Source organism: Peromyscus leucopus, chromosome 2 (assembly GCF_004664715.2).
Source record: "Peromyscus leucopus breed LL Stock chromosome 2, UCI_PerLeu_2.1, whole genome shotgun sequence".
NCBI lineage: Eukaryota > Metazoa > Chordata > Mammalia > Rodentia > Cricetidae > Peromyscus > Peromyscus leucopus.
This window is the reverse complement of record NC_051064.1, coordinates 129333365-129356194: the sequence shown is the minus strand read 5'-3', so window position 1 is coordinate 129356194 and position 22830 is coordinate 129333365. Positions and strand designations below refer to the sequence as shown.

The following is a 22830-nucleotide window of genomic DNA, read 5'->3' as shown; positions in this document are numbered from 1 at the left end:
TGTGACAGAGGACTGATATCCAGAATATATAAGGAACTCAAGAAATTAGACATCAAAACGACCAACAGTCCAATTGAGAAATGGGCTTTAGAACTAAACAGAGAATTCTCAACAGAGGAAACCCAAATGACTGAAAGACATTTAAGGAATTGCTCAACATCCCTAATCATCAGGGAAATGCAAATCAAAACAACTCTGAGATACCACCTTATGCCTGTCAGAGTGGCTAAGATCAAAAACACTGAAGACACTTTATGCTGGAGAGGATGTGGAACTAGGGGAACTCTCCTCCACTGCTGGTGGGAATGCAAGCTTGTACAACCACTTTGGAAATCAATATGGCGCTTTCTTAGAAAATTGGGAATCAATCTCCCCAAGATCCAGCTATACCACTCCTGGGCATATACCCAAGAAATGCTCAATCATACCACAAGAGCACTTGCTCAGTTATGTTCATATCAGCATTGTTTGTAATAGCCAAAACCTGGAAACAACCTAGATGCCCTTCAACTGAAGAATAGATAAATAAATTGTGGCACATATACACAATGGAATACTACTCAGCAGAGAAAAACAATGACATCATACAGTTTGCAGGCAAATGGATCGATCTAGAAAAAATCATCCTGAGTGAGGTAACCCAGACTCAGAAAGACAAATATGGTATGTACTCACTCATAGGAAGATGCTAGATGTGGAACAAGGATGACTGGACTGCTACTCACATCACCAGTGAGGCTACCTGGAAAACGGCACCCCAAAAAAGACACGGAGAAATGGATGAGATCTACATGAACAGCCTGGTCATGAGTGGGAACAATGAAGGGCGACGGTCGAGGGAAAGAGAGTGGGAGATCCTAGCTGGATCAAGAAAAGAGAGGGAGAACAAGGAATAGGAGGCCATGGTAAATGAAGACCACATGAGAAGGGGAGGAAGCAGAGAGCTAGGGAGGCCCACGGAGATCCACAAAGATACCCCGCAAAAGACTGCTGGCAATGGTCGAGAGACGGCAGGAACTGACCTACTCTGGTGATGGGATGGCCAGACACCCTGATAGTTGTGCCATAAACCCCATCCAAGGACTGAGGAATCTGGATGCAGAAATCCACGGCTGGGCCCCTGGTGGAGCACTGGAGTCTAATTAGTGAGAAAGAAGAGGGTTTATATGAGCGAGAATTGTTGAAGCCAAGGTTGGATAAAGCACAGGGACAAATAACCAAATGAATGGAAGCACAGGATCTATGAACCAAAGGCTGAGGGGCCCCAACTGGATCAGGCCCCTGAATGGGTGCGACAGTCATTTGGCTTGATCTGTTTGGGAGGCAGCTGTGCGTTGGTGCCGGGTCCTGGGCTCGTTGCATGAGTTGGCTGTTTGAATCCTGGGACTTATGCAGAGACGCTTGGCTCGGTCTGGGAGGGGGGGACTGGACCTGCCTGGACTGAGTCTACCAGGTCGATCCCGGTCCTCGGGGGAGACCTTGATCTGGAGGAGGTGGGAATGGGGGTGAGCTAGGGGGAGGGGGGAGAGAGGGGGAGAACAGGGGAATCTGTGGCTATTATGTTGAACTGAATGGTGTTGTAAAATAAATTAAAAAAAATAGAGATTTAAAAAAAATTGTTAGGTATAAAACACAGAATTCTCAGGACAAGCAGACTTGGCCAACAGCACAACAACCACATACTCGAAGGCCTAACATGTGGTGTGGTGTGGTAAAGTGAGAAATCCACGGGAGTCTGCTTAAGGAGTATTAGGGAATTTATTAGAGTATAAATGGAGGAAATACACCCATGAATACAGAACTGAGTAGACAGCTGAAGCCATCCTCTGATCTGACCAGAGCAAATCCACCTGGCAGATCGATCCCACCAGGAAGCAGGAAGCAGGGAGAAGGGACCTCGTGATCCCTCTCCCTTTCCTTTTAAGAGGTCATGGCAAGAAGCACCTCCTCCTTCAGGCGTATAGCCCAAGGTCATGGGCGGAGCAAATCCCACTAACAGTGTTGAGTTAAATTCGGCTATATATCTAGATAACAGTGTGCTGTCCCTGCAGCTCTTTCATTGTTTTGGCCCACTGTATGCAAATCATGAGCTTCTAATTATTTTCCTGATGAAAGAAACAATCACCATTCATCCAGCTTCGTCTTACTAGGCCTCCCGTGGCTCCAGAGTACATGACCGAGTGCAAAAGTCCAATGTTGCATTTGTGGTCTGTTGGCAGCTGAATTATGGGACTCCTGTGGGCTATGCTGCCATGGAAAAGGGAGCGTGGTGGAGAGGAACTCATGAATGCATCATTAATGCCACTACATCTCAGTTCATTGCGTACCTAAGAACGGAATTTAGGCTGAGATGGAGACTGAGATGCCTCACACATGTGAGATACTAAAACACTTACATGTGTACACCCCCCATCGTGTGTCATACACACCAAAGGTTAATAGTTGAGGTTGATTTATTGCCCTACATAACATCGTCCAAAGGCAGACTGTAATAATTAGTTTCATTTATTTTCAACCTGCTCAGCAAGAACATGGAGAAGAACATGAATCCTGACGTCACATGTAGGTAGACGGGAAACTGACGTAGTCAAAAAGAGCGTCAGCATTGAACATGACCTCCTCATCTGCTTTTGGTCTTTATCTCTGTGATCTGAAACACTTTATTCCTGGTTCGGTATTGGGATGAAATGCCTAAAATAAGACACTGAAAACACCCAAGACACTGACAGTTTAAATAGACAATCACGGACACAGCGAAGCACAGCCAGATCTGCCTGAGCCTAGTCTGAACTCACTCTTTAAACCTGGGAAAATCTGTACCAATGATTTAGTCTCTAATCGCATGATAGAAGCTGTGTAAGAAACACACACACACACACATATCTCCTACATTTTTGTTTGTTTTGTTGGTTGGTTGGTTGGTCTTAGTTTTTTTTTTTTTTTTTTTTTTTTGAGACAGGGTTTCTCAGTATGTAGCCCTGGCTGTCCTGGGACTTACTCTATAGACCAGGCAGGCCTTGAACTCAAAGAGACCTGCCTGCCTCTGCCTCCTGAGTGCTGGGGTTAAAGGCATGCATGACCACTGTCTGGCAACAAATCTCCTAAATCTTAATTCACCTAATATATTCAATTTAGATTTATATAAATATATACGTTATGAATTATCCAAAAACCATGTATTGAGTGGAAATGTGTGTGTGTGCGCACATGTGTGTTCGTGTGGTAATGGCTATCAAATCCAGGGCCCTGTGAATGCTAGATCTAAATATAAGGCCTCTTGGGAATATCAGAGATTTACCAAGAGGGTAGAATAGAGGGGACATGATTTATCCTTCCTTCATAATCAACTAAAAAACTGGACAAAACACAGAAAACACTGTTTTTCAGACATTAGCTGACAGAAAACACAGGCCTGTGATATCTGAACAAAAAGATACAAAGTGAACCCTAGAGAGTTCCAGCCTGCTTCCTGGGGCAGTTCCAGGAACACTGGGGGGGGGCCCTGTGTAGAGAGCTCCCTGGGTGGAAAAGACTGAGGGATCTAGGGCTGATGGCTGAACTACCTGCAAGGAGAGATGAGCAAAGAGAGGAAAGAGGAGGGGATGAGAGAGGAGAGGAGGAAAACTCTGGATTCTGTTCTCCACACAGACCTCCCTGGAGCATTTGGCTTAGTTCTGATGGACATGTCAACATATCTGAGAACTACTCCAGACCACCTCAAAGGAGTAGATGGAACAGTTCCATGCTCACACAGGACAGGGGTAATTTATATTCAGGTATTCAGCTGTATTTCAAAATGAATTAAAGGAATGGAATGAACTTCAGCAATGGGAGTATCAAATTCACAATGACTAGTATCCGTGAAAACGACAAGACAGACAGAGAAGCTAGACAGAGTCCAGAGCCCAGCAGGAGTGGAAGGACTGGCAGGCACGGCATTAACGTGACGTTAGTAACTGCACCCCACATGCTCATGAGGCAGAAGACACGCGAGAATGAGGACAAGGCTAAGGGGAATGTAAGAAACCCCAAATCCAGCTTCCAGTCACTGGAGAGACAGCATCTGAGAACAAAGCGGACCAGACCGGAGTAACAACGGATTAGAAGACACCGCATCAGGAACGACCCAGCAGGAAAGAAAGACAGAAGTAAAGAGAAGCAAGCTGTCATGATTGGCCTCATCAGCAATCTAATGTTCTTGAGACCAGAGTTCCAGAAGGAGAGGGACCTGGGCGGAAGGGAACAGAAACAGTCAAGTTTTCCAGACTCAATGAAAGCCATGAATTCACAGATCCAAGAAGCGCATCCAAGCAGAATCCATGGAAAGAAAATGACTCCAAGGAACAGTCAAACTGCTGAGCTGATGACAGGAAGATCCTGAAAACACGCAGGAAAAAAGGACACATTACGTAGAAGCAAAGGGAGGATCCGGGACTTTTCATATGTGATGTACGCAGCAGTCAGTGGACAGGCATCTTTAAAGAAACTGAAGAAGAAAAATGAAAAAGAAATTAACACTCAGCCTCAAATTCCACACCCAGGAAACAGCTCTCAAAATGAGGGTAAAATTGAGCTTTTCAGACAGATAAATACTAAATAAATGAACTCTAGAATAACTGTACTATTGAAAACTTTAAAGGCTGGGCTCGGTGGTGTATGCCTTTAATCCCAGCACTCAGACTTCTGTGAGTTCAAAGCTAGCCAGGACTACACAGTGAGACCACAGGAGCACACAGTGGAATGACATTTGAAGTCAGTAAGAGAGAGCCATTAGGAAAGTCCCAGATATTTGAGAAAGAACGTACTTTAAAATAATTCATGAGTCAAGGAATAAATCACAGGGGAAATTAGTAAATATTTTGAATGTAATGAAATGAAAGAGCATTCCATACAAAATCCTCATGAGAGACAGAGAAGTGGTACTCAGGGTTTTCTAGCCTTAAACTACCCATTGAGAAGAGAAAGCTCTGGAATTTTAACCTCAGCTTCTATCTTAAGAAGTAAGAAAAGAGCAAATGAGATACGAGGCGTAAAGAAGTATGAACTAGGGGGGCAAAACAACCAGACAGAGTGGGAAAGCGGCGGGAAGATCGTCCAAACGAAAAGCTGGTTCTTCGTAACTAGCAGTAAAACTGCAGACTTCCAGCCGGTGATGGGAAGGGGAAAACCCGAGATGACAGAAATCTCACAGACGTTAAAAGGACAACGGAGCAGCACTAGGAATTACTTTATGCCAATACATTACATAGCTCAGGTGAAACGGACCATTTCCTGGAAAGACACAAACTATCAGAGTCCACACATGAAGAACAGACAAGCTGAAGAGTTCTCTCACCCACACTCTTATTTATTTATTTGTTTGTTTATTTATTTATTTATTACAAAGTATCTGGGATTATAAGTATGTGCTACCATATAAGTATATGGTAGCACATACTTATAATATACATATAAGTATGTGTTACACTGTATCTATTAAAAATAATTTGTGTGGAGCTAGAGAGATGGTTCAGAGGTTAAGAGCACTGAGGTCCTGAGTTCAATTCCTAGCAACCACATGATAGCTCACAACCATCTATAATGAGATCTGATCTGTGCCCTCTTCTGGTCTGCAGGCATACATGCAGATAGAACACTGTATATGTAATAAGTAAATCTTTAAAAAAAAAAAAAAAACTTGTGTGGTGGGGCACACCTTAAATTCCAGCACATGGGAGGCAGAGTCAGGCAGATCTCTGTGAGTTCCATGCCATCCTGGTCTACAAAGTGAGTTCCAGCAGGACAGTCTGGGCTACACTGAGAAACCCTGTCTACAAAAATAAATATAATTAAATGGTTTGAAACCTTCCTACAAAGACAAGATGACTTTACTTGTGAATTCCACTAAATATTCAGGGAAGATATAATGTCAATATTATATGAATATGTCTAGAAAACCGAAGAGGGAAGCCATCTATCCACCCTATGATGCCCAAATCCCTCAGAAACCAGCACCACAGGGAATATCCTGAAAGTGTCAAAGATGAAGGGTCCTTAACAAGGAGGACAAGTGCAGACAAGCCACAGACAACACGGAGCTGGAGGACAGGGAGCTTGCAGACATTGTCACACCCACTCTGTCCCCTAAGGACGAGGACCCTGTGCTGAGCAGCATGGACTCCCAGGCCGGCTCCCTCGGGTGCGGGTATAAATCTCACTGCACACAGCTGCCTGACTTCAGCCAAGTTACTCAACTTTTCTGTGCCTCAATCTCCTCCTCATCTACACCTGGAGACGATAACAGCACACCCTTTATACAGCTGTTATGAAGATTAAAGGTGTACACACACACACACACACACACACACACACACACACACACACGAGGGTGTCGGGGAGATCAGTGGGTAAAGTACTTGCCATGCAACCATGAGGTCCTGGGTTGATCCCCAGAACCCAAGTATCCAAGCAAAAAGCTGATCACAGTGGCACGCGCTTGTAATCCTAGAGACAGACAGGCAGATGGCTGGGGCCCGATAGGTGAGACCCTGCTTCCAAAAACAAAATGGTACCTCTTGAAGAATGACATCTGAGGTTGATCTCTGGTCTCCACAGCTATGTGTGCAAGTGTGCACACACAAACACCACTACACACACACACACACACACCATACCACACATATATACACATCCCTCACACCATCCCACTACAAACACACCACATACACATACCACGAATATACCACAGTACCATACACACACACCTCATCCCCCATCTCCCATCGCACACACACACTACAAACACATCACACCACAGACACACACATCACAAACACACACACACACACAGAGTAAAGTAGAAACATGGCCAACGCTCATCCACAGCCTAGTATGCAGAAAACACTACATACATGTCTGGTGAAATTATCCATGTGCCAGTTGATGGCTGTCTTCATATATCCGCCCTCAAGGCGAATGATGGAGCAAGTAAGTGACTGTCCTCACTGTGTTAGCCAGGCTCCCGCCATAACAAATTACTACAAATTCAGTGCCTTGAAATAACAAAATGTAACTCCTCAACGTTCTGGAGGCCAGAAGTACAATATTAGCTTCATTGGGCTAAAACCAAAGCAGCCAGCGAGGCTGCACCCCCGTGATGACCAAGGAGGGACTGTTCCGAGTCTTCCAGCTTCCGGGAACTTCCAGCACTCCTTATGGCTCACAGCCTTATCAGTCCAATCTCTGTCTCTAAGCCCAGGCTGCCGCCTCCTATCTGTGCCTCCCTCTTACCAGGATGTCCGTGATTGGACAGTTCAAGACACTCTCTCTGGTCAAGATCTTTATCTTAATCACATCATCAAAGAGCCTTTTCCTTTTGAGGCAATGTTTGCAGATCCCAGAGATCTGGGATCCAGATTTGAGAAGTTGTTATCCAGTCTACATCATAAATTGTGTTGTGTGGCAATTACAACTTACCACTTATTTGTAAAGGATATTTGGCTCTCTCTACAATAAAATTACCAGTGCCCAGAAGCCATATTCCAGTCATAGTCGCCTGAGATTAGTCCCAAACTACAGCAGAATCTCCCCAAGGACTGAGCAGCTGAATGATGTTAACACACAGCCTCAAATCTATACACCTATGATACTCATCACAGACTTAGCAGGGGGTTCCTGGAAATACACTGGGCCTTCTTGTGGTTCAAATAAAACATTTAAAAAAATACATAATGTTATTGTCATTACTATTATAAGAATATGCGCGTGTGTACTCATTCACACATGTGGAGTCAGAGGGCGGTTTTGTGGAGTCAGATCTCTTCTCGTCCCTTTCCATGGGTTTCAGGGATTGAGTTCTGGTCCTCAGGCGTTTGCACAGTTTTTACACACAGAGTCATCTCTCTGGCCCTAAAACAGCTTTCTTTCTAAGACCACCAATAAGAGTCAAGAAAACTGGGAGAAAGTATATTTAATGGCGGCAATTTGCCTGCCTCCCTTTGTAGAACTGTTGAGAGCATGAAATAAGGACTTTACGTAATTACAGTGTAAATGCTCAACCAACGGTACTCTCAATCATCAGTATGTAATAAAGCCCATGCTGCACACCGCCCCAACTTCTAATAAAGTAGAAATACCATCTCATCTTTGATTTCCTTCTATGTAGGAGCAGGGAAGTTACTCCTTTGGGACAGTGATGTCATAGGCAGGGCACTGCTGAAAATGTGGAAAGAGCAATTACAATTCTGAGATGTGTGTCCTTGAGAAACAGGAAAGGAGGGGTTGAGACAGGACTTCCTAAGTGAACGAGGGATGACAAGCAGGGTCCAGAGAGTCTCATGTCCATCTCAGGAGGCTGACAGTACTGGAGGCTCAGAAGAAGAAGAGGAACAGTGAAGTTTCAAGGGAGCCAAGAGACTCATTCTCTGTTCGAATATACTGAATGGCGACAGGAAGCAAGGGGGAGACATGTATGGCTGAAACTCAAGGCAGCTCCTGCTCTGGGCAAAGAGGACCTCACAGCTCCAAGCCATGATGCTGCTCCTCTGGAAATGGCCAGTGTCTTAGGGTTTCTATTGCTGCGACCAAACACCATGACCAAAGCACAAGTTGGGGAGAAACGGGTTTATTTGGCTTACACTTCTGTTGTGAAATATTAGTTGAAGATGTGTTACATTCGTTTATGCTGTGGAATGTTTGTTTAATGATGTAAAGATGTGTTGCATTCTTTTATGCTGCATTTGTTTAACTCTGTAAAGCTGTATTACTTTGTCTAGAACACCTGATTGGTCTAATAAAGAGCTGAACAGCCAATAGCTAGGCAGGAGAAATAGGTGGAGCTGGCATGCGGAAAGAACAAAAAGGAGGAGAAATCTAAGGAAGAGGAGTGAGAAAAGGAGGAGAGAGAAGGATGTCAGGGGCCAGCCACAGAGTAAGAAGGAAAAAAAGATATATAAAATAAAGAAAGGTAAAAAGCTCAGAGGCAAAATGTAGTTAAAGAATAACAGGATAATTTAAGTTAGAAAAGTTGGCTAGAAACAAGCCAAGCTAAGGCTGGACATTTATAAGTAAAAATAAGTCTCCGTGTATTTATTTGGAAGCTGGTTGGTAGACCCTCAAAGAGTTAAAAAAACAAAAACAAAAACAAAAACAACTACATGCTTTGGCTTTGCTGCTGATCACTGAAGGAAGTCAGGACAAGAACTCAAACAGGGCAGGATCCTAGAGGCAGGAGCTGATGTAGAGGCCATGGAGGGGAGCTGCTTACTGGTTTGCTTCCCATGGCTTGCTCAGCCTGTTTTCTTACAGAACCCAGGACCACCAGCCCAGAGATGGCACCAACCACCATGGGCTGAGCTCTCTCTCCTGTTGATCACTAATTGAGAAAATGTCTTATAGCTGGATCTCATGGAGGTATTTCCTCAACTGAGGCTCCTTCCTCTCTGATGACTTTACCGGTATCAAGTTGACCCACAAGACCAGTTAATACAGCCAGCCTCCAGCCAGGGCCTGGCATGCCTCCCCAACTGGGAGTGAATGCAGCCACTCTCTGCCAATAGTTAATTCTGATTTTCAACTGGATTGGATTAAGAACACCTAGCTGTGTTCAAGTATGAAATTCTCAAAAAATTATTTTAAAAAAGAACAAGAACAGTTCATAAAAATGGTTTGATTCTAAGTATTTTCTATAAGGGACAAATAATCATAGCCAGCAATGCTGTGAAAAATTAAGCCCTTGCTGTAAAATTTAATAAAAGCCTAATTGCTTTTTTCCTTGGGGGATGGGAGCACATTGTCACAGACCAAGTTGTAATGAAAAAGTTTATACTTGCATTATTCCTAAGTAACAGAGTCAGGGTATGGATGATACAATCAACAAAAACTCTACTTCTCAAACAAACACTTTGAGTTATTAATAGAAATATGAAAGAAATAACACTTAGCAAGGGTGTACATGACCTTGACATCTACAAATACAGAAATGTGTTGGGTCAAATTCATAGCCATTAATATTCATCCTGGATATATACAGGCCACAGGTTACATGCACTGGAGACAAACGTGATACCATGTTCATATACTTTATCTTCTGTAAGGAACTTCTATTTCACTTTTTAATTTTAATTTTAATTTTTGTTGTTTTTCAAGACAGGGTTTCTCTGTGTGGTTTGGTGCCTGTCCTGGAACTCACTCTGTAGACCAGGCTGGCCTTGAACTCACGGAGATCCGCCTGCCTCTGCCTCCTGAGTGCTGGGATTAAATAGCTTCTATTTTAATAGTCTTCCCTTTTACCTGAATTCTGCCTTTCTCCCTCTTGCTAACTGGCATGGAAGAACATCAGTGCTCAATTAAGGAGGAGAATTCTTGGAGTCCAGATTCATTACTACAACTTCCAGGAAGGCTCTGTACCTCTGCACATCTCAGCTTCCCCATTTCAAATGGAATTAAATAGGAGGTCACAGCTAACAAACACAGCCTCACTGTGCAGCAAATACCTTAGACCGTCTCATTAGTTCATTTCATTAATTCTTAAAGGTACTGGCTATGGGGATTCCCATCAAACAGAAGAAGACATGGGCAGAGTGGGACTGGAGGAAGAATGCCGGTCATAGCTGAGTGGCAGAGACAAGGCTGGAACCTAAGTGTCCCTCTGATTGGCCTCCATCTCCTGCTCCACACAGGCCGGTGACAGGAGTCACTGTGACAGTGACAGGCACTCACGGAGCAAACCATCCACGCATTAAAGCACAACAGGCTTGAAAATCACACTTTCAAACAAAGCATAAGAGAAAAGGGGTAAGAAATGGGGCTTTTGTGATCTCAGCCACAATGGAGACAGATGTGTCCTTCCCCGGTCCCTTATTTGCAGCAAAAATGACTCCGTCCCTAGACAGAAACCTACCTCGAGACTCTACTTTATGAGTCAGAAAGAGGATTTTACTGAGAATCAAAGGTAAGAAGCAGCAGGAAGCCAGGCAGGAGTACCGCACGCCTTTAATCCCAGCACTTGGAAGGCAGAGCCAGGCAGATCTCTGTAAGTTCAAGGCCAGCCTGGTCTACAGAGTGAGTTCCAGGACAGGCTTCAAAGCTACACAGAGAAATCCTGTCTCGAAAAAACAAACAAACAAACAAAAGAAGCAGCAGGAGATAAACTGCTCACACTCTTTCCACTTATTTTCTTTTACATTATTTATTTGTGTGTGTGGGTATGCGTGCATATGTATGTAGACCCACACAGGCCACGGAACACATGGAGTCAGAGGACAGCTTGCGAGAGTCAATTCTCTCCTTCCACCTTGTCAGTTTCAGACATCTACGATTGTCAGGCTTGGGTATTGAGTGCCTTTACTTATCCCGTCCAACCATCTCCTTGATCCATTTTCCCAAATTTTCTTTGAAGATAGGTTTTCACTATGTAGCCCAGATTGGCCTTGAACTCCGTATCCTCCTGCCTCAGACTTCCAAGTGTTGGAATCACAGGCATGCACCATTATGCCCCCAGTGTTAACACCATTTCTACGAAAGCTTCAAAACATTTTTAAAATGCTCAGATCTTCTTATACTTAAAAAAGTAACTTAGGGTCAAGTTTGCAAAGCATCTAAGTGGGAACACTCCAGCCTTCAAACTACGGCCACGCTTTTACCACCATCATCTCTTGCGTGCAATGGACCGTTTGAAAAAGTGCCGAATAAACAATTGTGAAATAAAACAATCCTATTTCGTAAATGAGTTCACAGGAACTTTTCACTTCCAGATAGTAACCCAAAGAAACAGGTGCCCCATGACAGCCATCATCTGTCCTGGAGAGCTGCCCTGCCCTGGAGAGCTTCCTCCTCGAGCCCCTGAAAAAGCCTGGAGCCTCACTGATCCCATGAGAAAGGACAGGACTATTGGGTCCCACAGCGTCATCTGTCCTGTGTACATCCTTGTGACACTCACACATCTGTCAGGGAAATCCCTTGGCCAGCAACTGTATTTACACACTGGCTTCTCTTTCCCTTCGATTCACTGATTAGTTTACAAACGAATGTTGGGGACTTGAGGAAGCTCACAAAATTGCAGACCTCGGTTTCTACCCAAAAAAGGATTTGCCGACTTTTTCTTTTTGAAGCAGAGTTGAGATTTATTAAAGACATTTTAGTATGGACGTTAAATATGAGTGTTGAGAGAGAGGAGAGAGGAGAGAGAGGGGGAGGGGAGGGGGAGGGAGGGAGAGGGAGAGAGGGAGAGACTCTAGAGGGAGAGAGGGAGAGAGGGAGAGGGAGAGGGAGAGGAAGAGAGAGAGAGAGAGAGAGAGAGAGAGAGAGAGAGAGAGAGAGAGAGAGAGAGAGAGTCCAAAGACAGTAAGTCACACTCAGAGGCAAGGATGTGGGTTTCTCTAAGGAATCACCATCTTTTTCGTTTTTTTAATGCTCGTGTGCGCTTGCGTGTCTACATGTGTGCTGTGGTGGCCAGAAGAAAAACTGACTGTTAGAGGTGGCTGTGAGCTGCCTGATATGGTCGCTGGAGGGACGAGCGCTCTTACCCACTGAGCCATCTCCAGCTCCCACAATCCATTGCCTTTACAGTAGTTACAGACACTACTTTTGTTAGGTTTAAAGCTATCATTGGCAACTGGTTGCCAAGGAACTTGAAGGGGACCTCAGGGTGGTTCCTGAGGGGGCACCTGACAGGACTAATGGTAAGGTCACCGAGAGACAAGAAGCACGGTATCGTCACTGTAAATGTAGTCTTGTTTTTGAGTCCTAGAAAACGTGTGGAAGGGGAGTGGGGCCCTATGTGAGGACACAGACAGTCAGGCCTTAGCGTGGGTCATTGCTATCTCTCGCTATGTGAAAAGAACACATTCCTCACAGCAGAAGTTAACTAGGTGGGGATTTTCCTAGCTGGTGAGAGGCTTTAAGGAGACTCTGGGGTGAGGGGCTTCTCTTTCCTATATTTTCTCTTTTCCTGTGTCTTCCCATCCTGCCTCCATCAGACAGCATCTGATACCTGCAGCAGAGCATTCCCTGCATTGCCAGAATCTGCCTACCCTCTCCAATGCATTTTCCTGCTCACTTTCTTTAGAGAGTTGAACATAATTCTAGATATGAACAACACATGAATTCTGGATATTTTTGGTTGCAGGTAGAAAGAGGGATCTTTTCCTATGGGCATCTGGGGTGTAATAGGTTACAATGATCAAGAGATAAATAGGAACTTTAGTTCTGAGTAAGCAGGGGGAGAGTCAAGAGCTTAGGTGACAGACAAGTCTAGGTCCCATGGAATAAGGAAGCAAACCGGAGGCTCTGGATGACAGAGATTAAGGACCTGGGTGGCAGGAAGGGAGCATGTGCTATCAAGCATGGAGTTTCATTCATTCATTTGACAAGTATTTATCAGACAGCTTGGTGTTGGGAATACAGCAGTAAGCTGCAAACAGACCCTGCCATTAACAATGAACCAACGCTGACTTCAGCATGCGTGGTTATTTAGGAGGGACAGAGCTGGCTCCAGAGCTGGGATAGCACAGGGGCCTACAGACCGCAACAAGGTTAAGCAGTCCTCCCCAGAGCAGGTGAGTCGCCAGGTCAAGCGTTCTTTGCATATGTAGAAGTTTCTTTACAGTTTTTTCCTTTAATATCAATGACACTTGAGTCTACAGAAAGGGGAACAAAGAAGAATGTTTTTATCACAGGGAACAAGCCTGGAGACTGCTATTTTCTAGAGGATAGCGAAAGTATGTAGTTCATTCAACAGCCATTTATGAAGCATCTATTACTTTCAAAGAACAGCATTAGGAACAGAGTCATAGGGGTGGAAAATACAGTCCCTAGAAATTCCAACAGTGTGGCGGGTGCGATGATGAGGTGGCAGGGTAGAAAGGATGATGGGAGAGAAAGCGAGCTCGAAAAGGCCCCTGAGAAATGATACTGGGGATGAATCTTCACAGAAAAAGAGAGCCTGGTGGTTGGAAGTAGATATGCTTGGGAGGGGTGTTCCATAACAACAGGTACTAAGGACCTACTACTGTAGCAGACCACTTCACCTACTGTAGGAGACCACCACTTCACCTACTGTAGCAGACCACCACTTCTTCTACTGTAGCAGACCACCACTTCATCTACTGTAGGAGACCACCACTTCATCTACTGTAGCAGACCACCACACTCACCTACTGTAGCAGACCACCACTTCATCTACTGTAGCAGACCACCACTTCATCTACTGTAGCAGACCACCACTTCACCTACTGTAGCAGACCACCACTTCACCTACTGTAGGAGACTACCACTTCATCTACTGTAGGAGACCACCACTTCACCTACTGTAGGAGACCACCACTTCACCTACTGTAGGAGACCACCACTTCATCTACTGTAGCAGACCACCACTTCATCTACTGTAGCAGACCACCACTTCATCTACTGTAGCAGACCACCACTTCACCTACTGTAGGAGACCAACCACTTCACTCTACTGTAGGAGACCACCACTTCATCTACTGTAGCAGACCACCACTTCACCTACTGTAGGAGACCACCACTTCATCTACTGTAGGAGACCACCACTTCACCTACTGTAGGAGACCACCACTTCATCTACTGTAGGAGACCACCACTTCATCTACTGTAGCAGACCACCACTTCATCTACTGTAGCAGACCACCACTTCATCTACTGTAGGAGACCACCACTTCATCTACTGTAGGAGACCACCACTTCATCTACTGTAGGAGACCACCACTTCATCTACTGTAGCAGACCACCACTTCATCTACTGTAGGAGACCACCACTTCATCTACTGTAGGAGACCACCACCACTTCAGCCACACTTCATCTACTGTAGGAGACCACCACTTCATCTACTGTAGCAGACCACCACTTCATCTACTGTAGAGACCACCACTTCATCTACTGTAGGAGACCACCACTTCACCTACTGTAGCAGACCACCACTTCATCTACTGTAGGAGACCACCACTTCATCTACTGTAGCAGACCACCACTTCATCTACTGTAGGAGACCACCACTTCATCTACTGTAGGAGACCACCACTTCACCTACTGTAGGAGACCACACTCACCTCTGTAAACCACTTCACCTACTGTAGCAGACCACCACTTCATCTACTGTAGCAGACCACCACTTCACCTACTGTAGGAGACCACCACTTCATCTACTGTAGGAGACCACCACTTCATCTACTGTAGGAGACCACCACTTCACCTACTGTAGCAGACCACCACTTCACCTACTGTAGCAAGACCGCCATTTGCCCAGAAGGAGCCCGCAGAAAGCCACTGAAGGTTTGTTTCAAGACATGTGCTATAGATGTACTCCAAAATCTTTTCAGGTTCCCATTCTCACACATTCTTAGATTTACTTGGCCTGTGTTGGAAGTGGAAGAGAAGAACACATATGATTAATAGGAAAGAGGCAGACAATGAAAGGAGGCTGAACCCTGTCTGGCTTCCTCCACGAGGCTGACAGGACTCGACCAATGGGTTGGTTAGTCTCAAGCTACATCAGGATTTGGTTAAATTATTACATGAAGGAGTGGGGGAACAAGAGGGTGAAGTAAAAATGGTTTTGAGGCAGCAATAACCATGAACACAGAAACTTAACTTGTCAGTACCAGGTGACTATGAATGAACGCACAAAGGAGAAAGAGCCCCTGTGTGTAGACCAGAAGAGCATGGATGGAACAAAGGCAAGAGTGTGCCATGAGCAGTGCAGACAGCTGTGGGAACTGGCCTGTGGTTCCACCCTACAGGAAGTCCATGGCTTGAGGGGGAAGAGGAGCCCTGCCTGGCTAGGGCTTCCAGATGGGGCAGACAATCACAGCACGCCTGTCCAGCCCATTTCTCTCTCAGCGGATGAAAAAGTCTCCTCGACCTCCCGCAAATGAATGGCTTGCAAAGGACCACAAAGGCGAATAGAAGTGAACTCACATGTAGTTTTATGTGGGCGCAGAAGGTATCCCCAGGGCTGCAGTTCCATCCAGTAAGGCTTTCCTAGTTCTCTGTTCTCTCACACTGGCTGGTATCAAGTTAAAGTTCAAAATACTTTCCTATTGTCCTCTACACCACCATTCTAGACCCAAAGAGTCTCCAAAATGTGAGGACCAAATGAAATATGATTGGTTGCCACAGCACAGTAAGGACTTTGGGCCACCAAACCACCTACCCAAAATAAGGGCCACAGAAAAGAAAAAAAGAAAGAGAAAGCTTTTCCAGCTTCAGGAGGCATCTTGCTGATGCCTTCAGCCAGAACCGGTTACATAATCTATGAGGCCTATCACAAGATGAACACTCTGGGCCTCTTGTTACAAATTATAAAGTTTTCAAGTGTTGGGGAGGTGGCTTAGTAGGCCAGCCTGCTTGCTGTGCAAGCATGAAGACCCGAGTTAAGATCCTTACACCCCACATAAAGCTGGATGTGTTAGTACATGGCTGTCTTCCCAGCACTAGTAAGCATGGGACGTGGAGACAGGAGGATTCCCAGAAGCTCATGTGCCAGTTATTCAAACATAGACAAGGCAGAAAGCAAAAACCAATACCAAAGGTTGTCCTTTGGCCTCCACACATAAGGCCTGGTGTGAGCATTCCCTGTCCTAACAGTCAAGATCACAAGGCAGCGGCCACACGGCATTAAGGCAAGCATACGGCCCTCTGAGCTCAAGACGTAGGCTGCAGCCTCACAGAGCCAGTCCTGCTTCCAAAAACAGTACAGTGCGGTCATGTGTAAAGCCTGAGTCAGAGCTGGCCATCCCTGAGTCACAGACCCTATCCTGACACTCATTTGCTAAGTGAATTTCAAAGCAATTTCTTCCACGATTGTGAGGAATTTAATGCGGTGAAGAACAAAATTCCCAGTCCACAGCAAGCACTCAATAAATGGAAACTCTATGGTTATTGTTTGAAGCAATGTGCAGATAGCAATTTTTAAAGTTCAAGAAGTGAATTGCCGGCGGGGGGAAGCTGACTAGTTGGTAACATGCTTGCCATACAGACATGAAGCCCTGGGTCATCACAGAACCCACGGGTTGTTTGTTTGTTTGTTTGTTTATATTTTTGTTTTGCTTTGGAAATGTCAGCATGTGCTGTTGTAATCCCAGAGCTGGGAGGTGGAGACAGGTGGATCCCTTCGCTTGCTGGGATTCGGCCAGCCTCGTCTAAGCCAGTGAGTTTCAGGCCAGCAAGAGACTCTGTCTCAACAACAACAAACAATAACAATAAAAACCTCAAAATCAGCAGCAGCTGCGGAATGACAAGGAATGCTGTCCTCTAGCCACCACATGCACGCACACACACAGAAATAAACCGCCAGGAAAAGGTACAAAAGAAACAGAATGTTTTAGAACAAAATTATGAGGCAGATAGGAAAGGCTAAGTCTAATCGCTTTCCTTCCTTCAGTGGCAAACGTGCAAGGATAGTCTACACACTGTTGCCATTTCTAATCTGTGCCTCGTGCTACACACCTCCTCCTCTCCGGCTCCCTAGTGTTCCTATGCCTGATCCCCCACCTAACTGATGTTATCATTTAAAAAAGTTATAGATGGCCTCCTAGTTATTAAATAAAACACACATTCCTCACCAGCTCCATGCAGTTTCACACTGCAGTTAATTTCTCCACCTCAACCCTTTCCTTCCCTCGACTCATGTGATACTACACACCCCTGGCCACCAGCATGTCTGTCTGGGCATGTGTCCATCAGAGACACCACACATGATGATGGGTGGGATGCCTGCGTCACAGAACTAAGCCGAACAGTGCTTTTATTTCTCGGATGCTACTTGTTCTCTGCCATGTGGACTCTATCCCCTCTCTCTGGCTCCTTAAGGGAGGCAATCTCTGGGCTCCATCTTCAGATCTCGACACTAGTATTTTTATGTTGTTACCTCAGTGAGCTCTGCTAACCTCATGGCTTCCACTGTTACTGTCTCCGTATTAGACTCCCTGACCTCTCTCTCTCTCTGGAACACCAGTCATCTCCTGCTCCCAAGAACACGGTTTTTCCCCTGAGAAGTTTGAGTATTGCTTCGAGATACTTAAGCACTTACCTCTTCTTCTCCCTAAATCAGTCTTCCGTGTGGTCTGGCTCATTTTGCTAACTCTCCACCCAGGGTCAAGACTACACTGGTGTCATTTTGTCTTTGCTCTCCAGTCACAGTCTTGCCCATTGCTGGCTGGACTCACCTCTTTTCATCACAGCACCCCTGTTCCTTACCCTGTCCCAGCCACACCGGGTAAGGAACTTGCTGACTCTGCTGTCCATTTTCTCCAAACTCCGGTCTCCACCCTACCGTGGAGAATCTTCTCAAATATTATTTCCGCGACACCACACTTACCCAAGCCCAAATCTTCCGCTTCCCAACTGTAGGATAGAACCTCAACTTTTCAGATTGCTGATCCATGCCTCCAACCGGCTCCTCTGATCCTACAATCTGTCTACTTGATCTTGAGCTTGCTGGACTGGTCAGCCCTGTCAGCTGATCCCCGAAACTCTCAAAACATGCTGGCTTCACATTTTATGAGCACTGTGTTTTCTGTCCAGGAATTCCTCCCATCTTCCTTCCAGAAGAATCCATCATGGCTCTGGGTTCATTCTGCTGCTTTCATTGTTTAATGCGATTACTATTATTGTTGTTGTTGTTATTTGTGTGTGCATGTGTGTGAGAGGGAGGGGTGGGGCAGGCACATGCTGCGGCTTGCGTGTGGACGTCATAGGACAACTGTAGGAAGTTGGCTCTCATCTTCCATCTCAGCAGGGCAGGGGCTCTTACTTCCCCTGCAGTGCTATACTTCCGGTTGGCCCAATGGGTTTCCAGGTCATTCTCCAGAGTCCACCTCCCACTTCCCAGTTGAGGAAAAGAGGGGATTACAAACACGATGTTTCCCATCCAGCATTTTTTTTTTTTTTTTTTTTTGGACAGGGTCTCACTGTGTAGCTCTGGCTGTCCTGGAACTCACTTTGTAGACCAGGCTGGCCTCAAACTCACAGAGATCCGCCTGCCTCTGCCTCCCCAGTGCTGGGATTAAAGGTGTGCGCCACTATGCCTGGCTTACATCCAGCTATTAAGTGAGCTCCAGGGAACCGTCTGTCAGGCTTGCAAGGCAAGAGCTTTGATCCACTAAGCCAGCTCTCTTGATTTGCATTTTGAGAGAGGGGTCCCTGTAGTCCAAACTGGCTTCAAAGTCACTATGTAGCTGAGGATGACCTTGAACTCCTAATCCTCCTCCCTCTACCTCCCACATGCTGAGATTATAGGCACGTGCTGGCACACCTGGCTCTCCCATGGCTCTGAACAACTCTTCCTTGGGAATCACAGTGCTGGATGATTTTCCTTTCTAAATCAGTGTAATACTTTACAGCTCAAAGTGGTGCTGACTGCTGCCTTACATTTGGGATCTGTTTCCTTCACACACACACACACACACACACACACACACACACACACACACACAGCCAGTGGCATTATTACAGATGAAGAAACCAAAGTCAAGGAGTTTACCCTAAGCCATGTGGCTAGTACAGTAGAAATAGGATTCAGATCCGTCTAAACTGTGAATACCCCAACCCACGCCACCTCCCTCATTTCCTGTCTCCTCCAAGGCACAAATGCTGCACAGGGTTTGCACACAAGTAGGCGTTCAGTCACTGGGTTGATGGAGAAGGCTGCTGGAAGGCTAGCTCATGCTCACTGACAGAATTTGCTAGGCCAGAGCACAGCTGGGACCATCCGAGCCACCTCCTTTTACTTGGCTTAACCTTTGGCTTCGAAGACTTAGTGTGATTCATTCTCAAAAGAAATTTGGGTGTGTGTATGTGGAGATGGTTCAGTGGGTATAATATTTGTCATGCAATGTGCGGACCTGAGTGTCATAATCTCAGTACTTTTGTGTCGGGGTGGGAAATGGAGACAGGAGAACCCCGAGCAGCTCACAATTCAGCTAGCCTGGCCCACACGGTGCAGGTGCAGCAGCAGCAGCAGCAGCAGCAGCAGCAGCAAAGAGACCCTCAAAGAGGTGGAAGGTGAGGACTGACAGCTGAGGTTGTCCTCTGACCTCCATATATGCTGTGGCATGTGCATGCCTGCACACACATACACACACATCACACATACATCACATATACATGGGCATTGTACATGCATACCCTCCCCCGCCACACACACGCGCACACACACACATAGAAATTTTGGGTTAAGTAAAGCTAACGGGTCTTTATCTGATTCAAACATGTATTGAATTCTGGGGATGAGCTCCATCTTACATTCTGGGCCTGTCCTTGCTCTGCTTCCAAATGACCAGGAAGTGAAAACAGGCTGGTCAGCTGACTGCAGTTCTGGAAATCGGCTCCAATAGTTAAAAATCTCAGTTTAAGAAACTACAGAGGTGAATCGTAGGTGGAAACGGCGCTAAGGGGAGGGAAGGATAGCAGTAAGGAGGGAGAGAGAACAGGAAGGAGGTGGCACAGGAAATAGTCTATGCAGGGGATGGGCCGGTCCCGTTCTGCACAGCTGTTTCAAGCTGTCAGACTCACCGCTGTTGTACATGGCTGGCAGCATTAACAGCAGGTTCCGGTCTATTTACACGATTTACGACCTGCCCGGAACTCACTATGTTGTTTAGACTGACCTAGAACTCTGTATGTAGCCCAGGCCGGCTTGGAACTTGAGATCTTCCTGCCTCACTCGGTTGCTTAAGTGCTGGGAATACAGGAGTGTACAACCATCCTGGCTACCATCCTTCCTTGACTCACTCTCTAGCATTTGATCTTACTTCTCTGGGAGTCACAGTTTCGAGGCTCACCATTGCTTCCCCGACAGTGGCTTTTTGGGACGTGGTTTACGTTTGCCCTCCTACGATGCTGCTTTGAGTGCGGAGCATTGGGCCCAGGGTTCAGGCTCTCTACCCTGAGGTTGTGGAGGACCACCATTTTCCATTTCCACTTGTTGAACCTTTCCTCAGAAGCCGTGGGTGACAAAGGCCAGGAGTGAGGCTCAAAATAGCCCATGGGGGGAATACATGGGAAAATATCACTGGAAAATTGTGATAGCAATGAGATATATAAGCCAGCTTTTTAAAACTTACATGATAAAGGAAAGGAGACATGATTGCAATATAAAGCCACTTCCCAAATATAAAGGGGGGGGCGCTATTCCTGTGAGATACAATTTTCCTTATTGGGAGCCCTCACTGAACTTTGTTTTGGTGTCCTTTCTAATCTTTGTGACAAACTCCTATTCACCCTTCAACACCTTGCTGAAGTAGGCTCTCTGGGAAGCCTTCTCTGACCTTAGGCACATTTAACAGATTCGTTCTTGCTTCCCCATCTGGTGTTCTGTTATCACTTTGGCTAACAATTTTGTCTCTCCCACCACCTCTCTGAGGACAAGGGCTAATTATCTACCTCAGTGTTGCCTCCTCGAGACACAGCAGAGTGCCTGGCATATACCAAGTGTTCCTCCTTGCGTGGATAAACACACCAAGAGCAGCCTGCAAGTACAATTTGCACATCATTTGCAGAACTCGGTTAGGTTGCTGCGGCTCTTCACTTGGAAGCACGTTTCCCCTTGTTGGGAACAAACGATTCGAGACTCATAAAGTAAGCTCCATCCACAACGGCACATTAGGCTGTTCTTCATACCCTGGAGACGCGAGCATTTCCCCTCCACGCTAAACCTCTCGGGGCCGCCTTGATCTTAGCAGCACATCTCCGCGCTAGCATTTCTATTGTGGCCAAGGCTAAATTACACCACGAGCCTAAAGAGGCCACCCGTCTTAGTGAATTGGGGGAGGGGGTAATTAGAAGACAACATTTCTGTAGCAGACCTAGGAGCGGAGAGGGAGGAGGAAGTTGATTTAAACCTAGCATTGTAAGAAATTCGCTAGAAACTCAAGCCAAGCAGGAGCTTCCTCTGGACATGACAACAAACCCTGGTGTCCTGCAAGAATCATTCCCTACCGGTGTCAGGTCAGAAAACAGGACGGGGTGGGGGGTTGGGGGTAGTGCCTGCCTTGGATACCCCTCCTTCTCGTACCTTGGGACCTGCTTTTGCTTAACGAGATAGCTCTTGTTTTCTCCTTCCAGTAACAACCACCGCCACAGTTTGCTCCCCCCCAACACTGGCTCGATCTCGCCTTCGTCCTCCAGCAACCCCAACCAGGCTTAACTAGGGATCAAAAGTGCTAGTAGCTGGGCTGTCAGGCCGCTGCAGAGCAGGCAGCGCAGTGGGCAGGCCAGACCCTGGTGTCCCCCCCGCTGTCCCCGCGAGGACACGGGCCACAGGGGGCGGGCCTCTCCACGTAAGGAGGCCACGCGCCCCCGAGATCGCGCGACTGCGGGGACTTCGGCGGCTCTCTCACAGTCGCCCGCGAGCCCCGGGCCCGCAGGATCGCCGCGGTCCTCACTGCGGCCGGGTCCGGGTCCGCGGTGAGCCGGTGTCCACCGCGCTGCCCAGCCTCACGCGGCCCGGCCCGCTCGCCGCACCGTGACAGCTGGGTGCCCAAAGGGTTAAGCCCGCCGCGCCGCGCCGGGTGTCCCCCGCGCGCCGCCCCGCCGCCGCCAGCCGGCCCCAGCGCGCACGCGCCCGCCCGTTACCTGCGGTGGCCTCCGCGCTCCTCCTCCACCTGGCCGCGCTCTCCCGGGGCCGCCCCTCAGCCCGCCCCCTCGGCTCTCCGCCGCGCACCCTGCTGGCTGCCCCGCCGCGGCCCGCGGAGGAGGGGCCTGGGGGCGATTACCATGTATTAGCATACCGGAGCGGGTCACGTGGCTGCCCCAGCCAATGGCCACTCTGGAAAGGCGGAGATTGCACTGAACACGCCTTGGTCCTGCTCCGGGCCTGAACCGGTGGCCATGGC

General features: G+C 46.8%; 1 protein-coding gene across 5 annotated transcripts in view; it reads right to left on the bottom strand.

The window, feature by feature from the left end:
- Positions 1-22685, bottom strand: part of Phc2 (polyhomeotic homolog 2) — a 108924-nt gene extending 86239 nt beyond the window's left edge. For 2 of the 5 annotated variants that reach the window (XM_028855849.2, XM_037202948.1), the window contains exon 1: positions 18315-18830. The gene's annotated coding sequence lies outside the window, so the exon portion shown is untranslated. Of the gene's footprint in view, positions 1-6890; positions 7583-18314; positions 18831-22570 lie in introns of those variants that run through there. The other 3 variants (XM_028855851.2, XM_028855848.2, XM_037202947.1) reach the window with 3 other exon arrangements.
- Between the last annotated feature and the right edge of the window lie 145 nt (positions 22686-22830).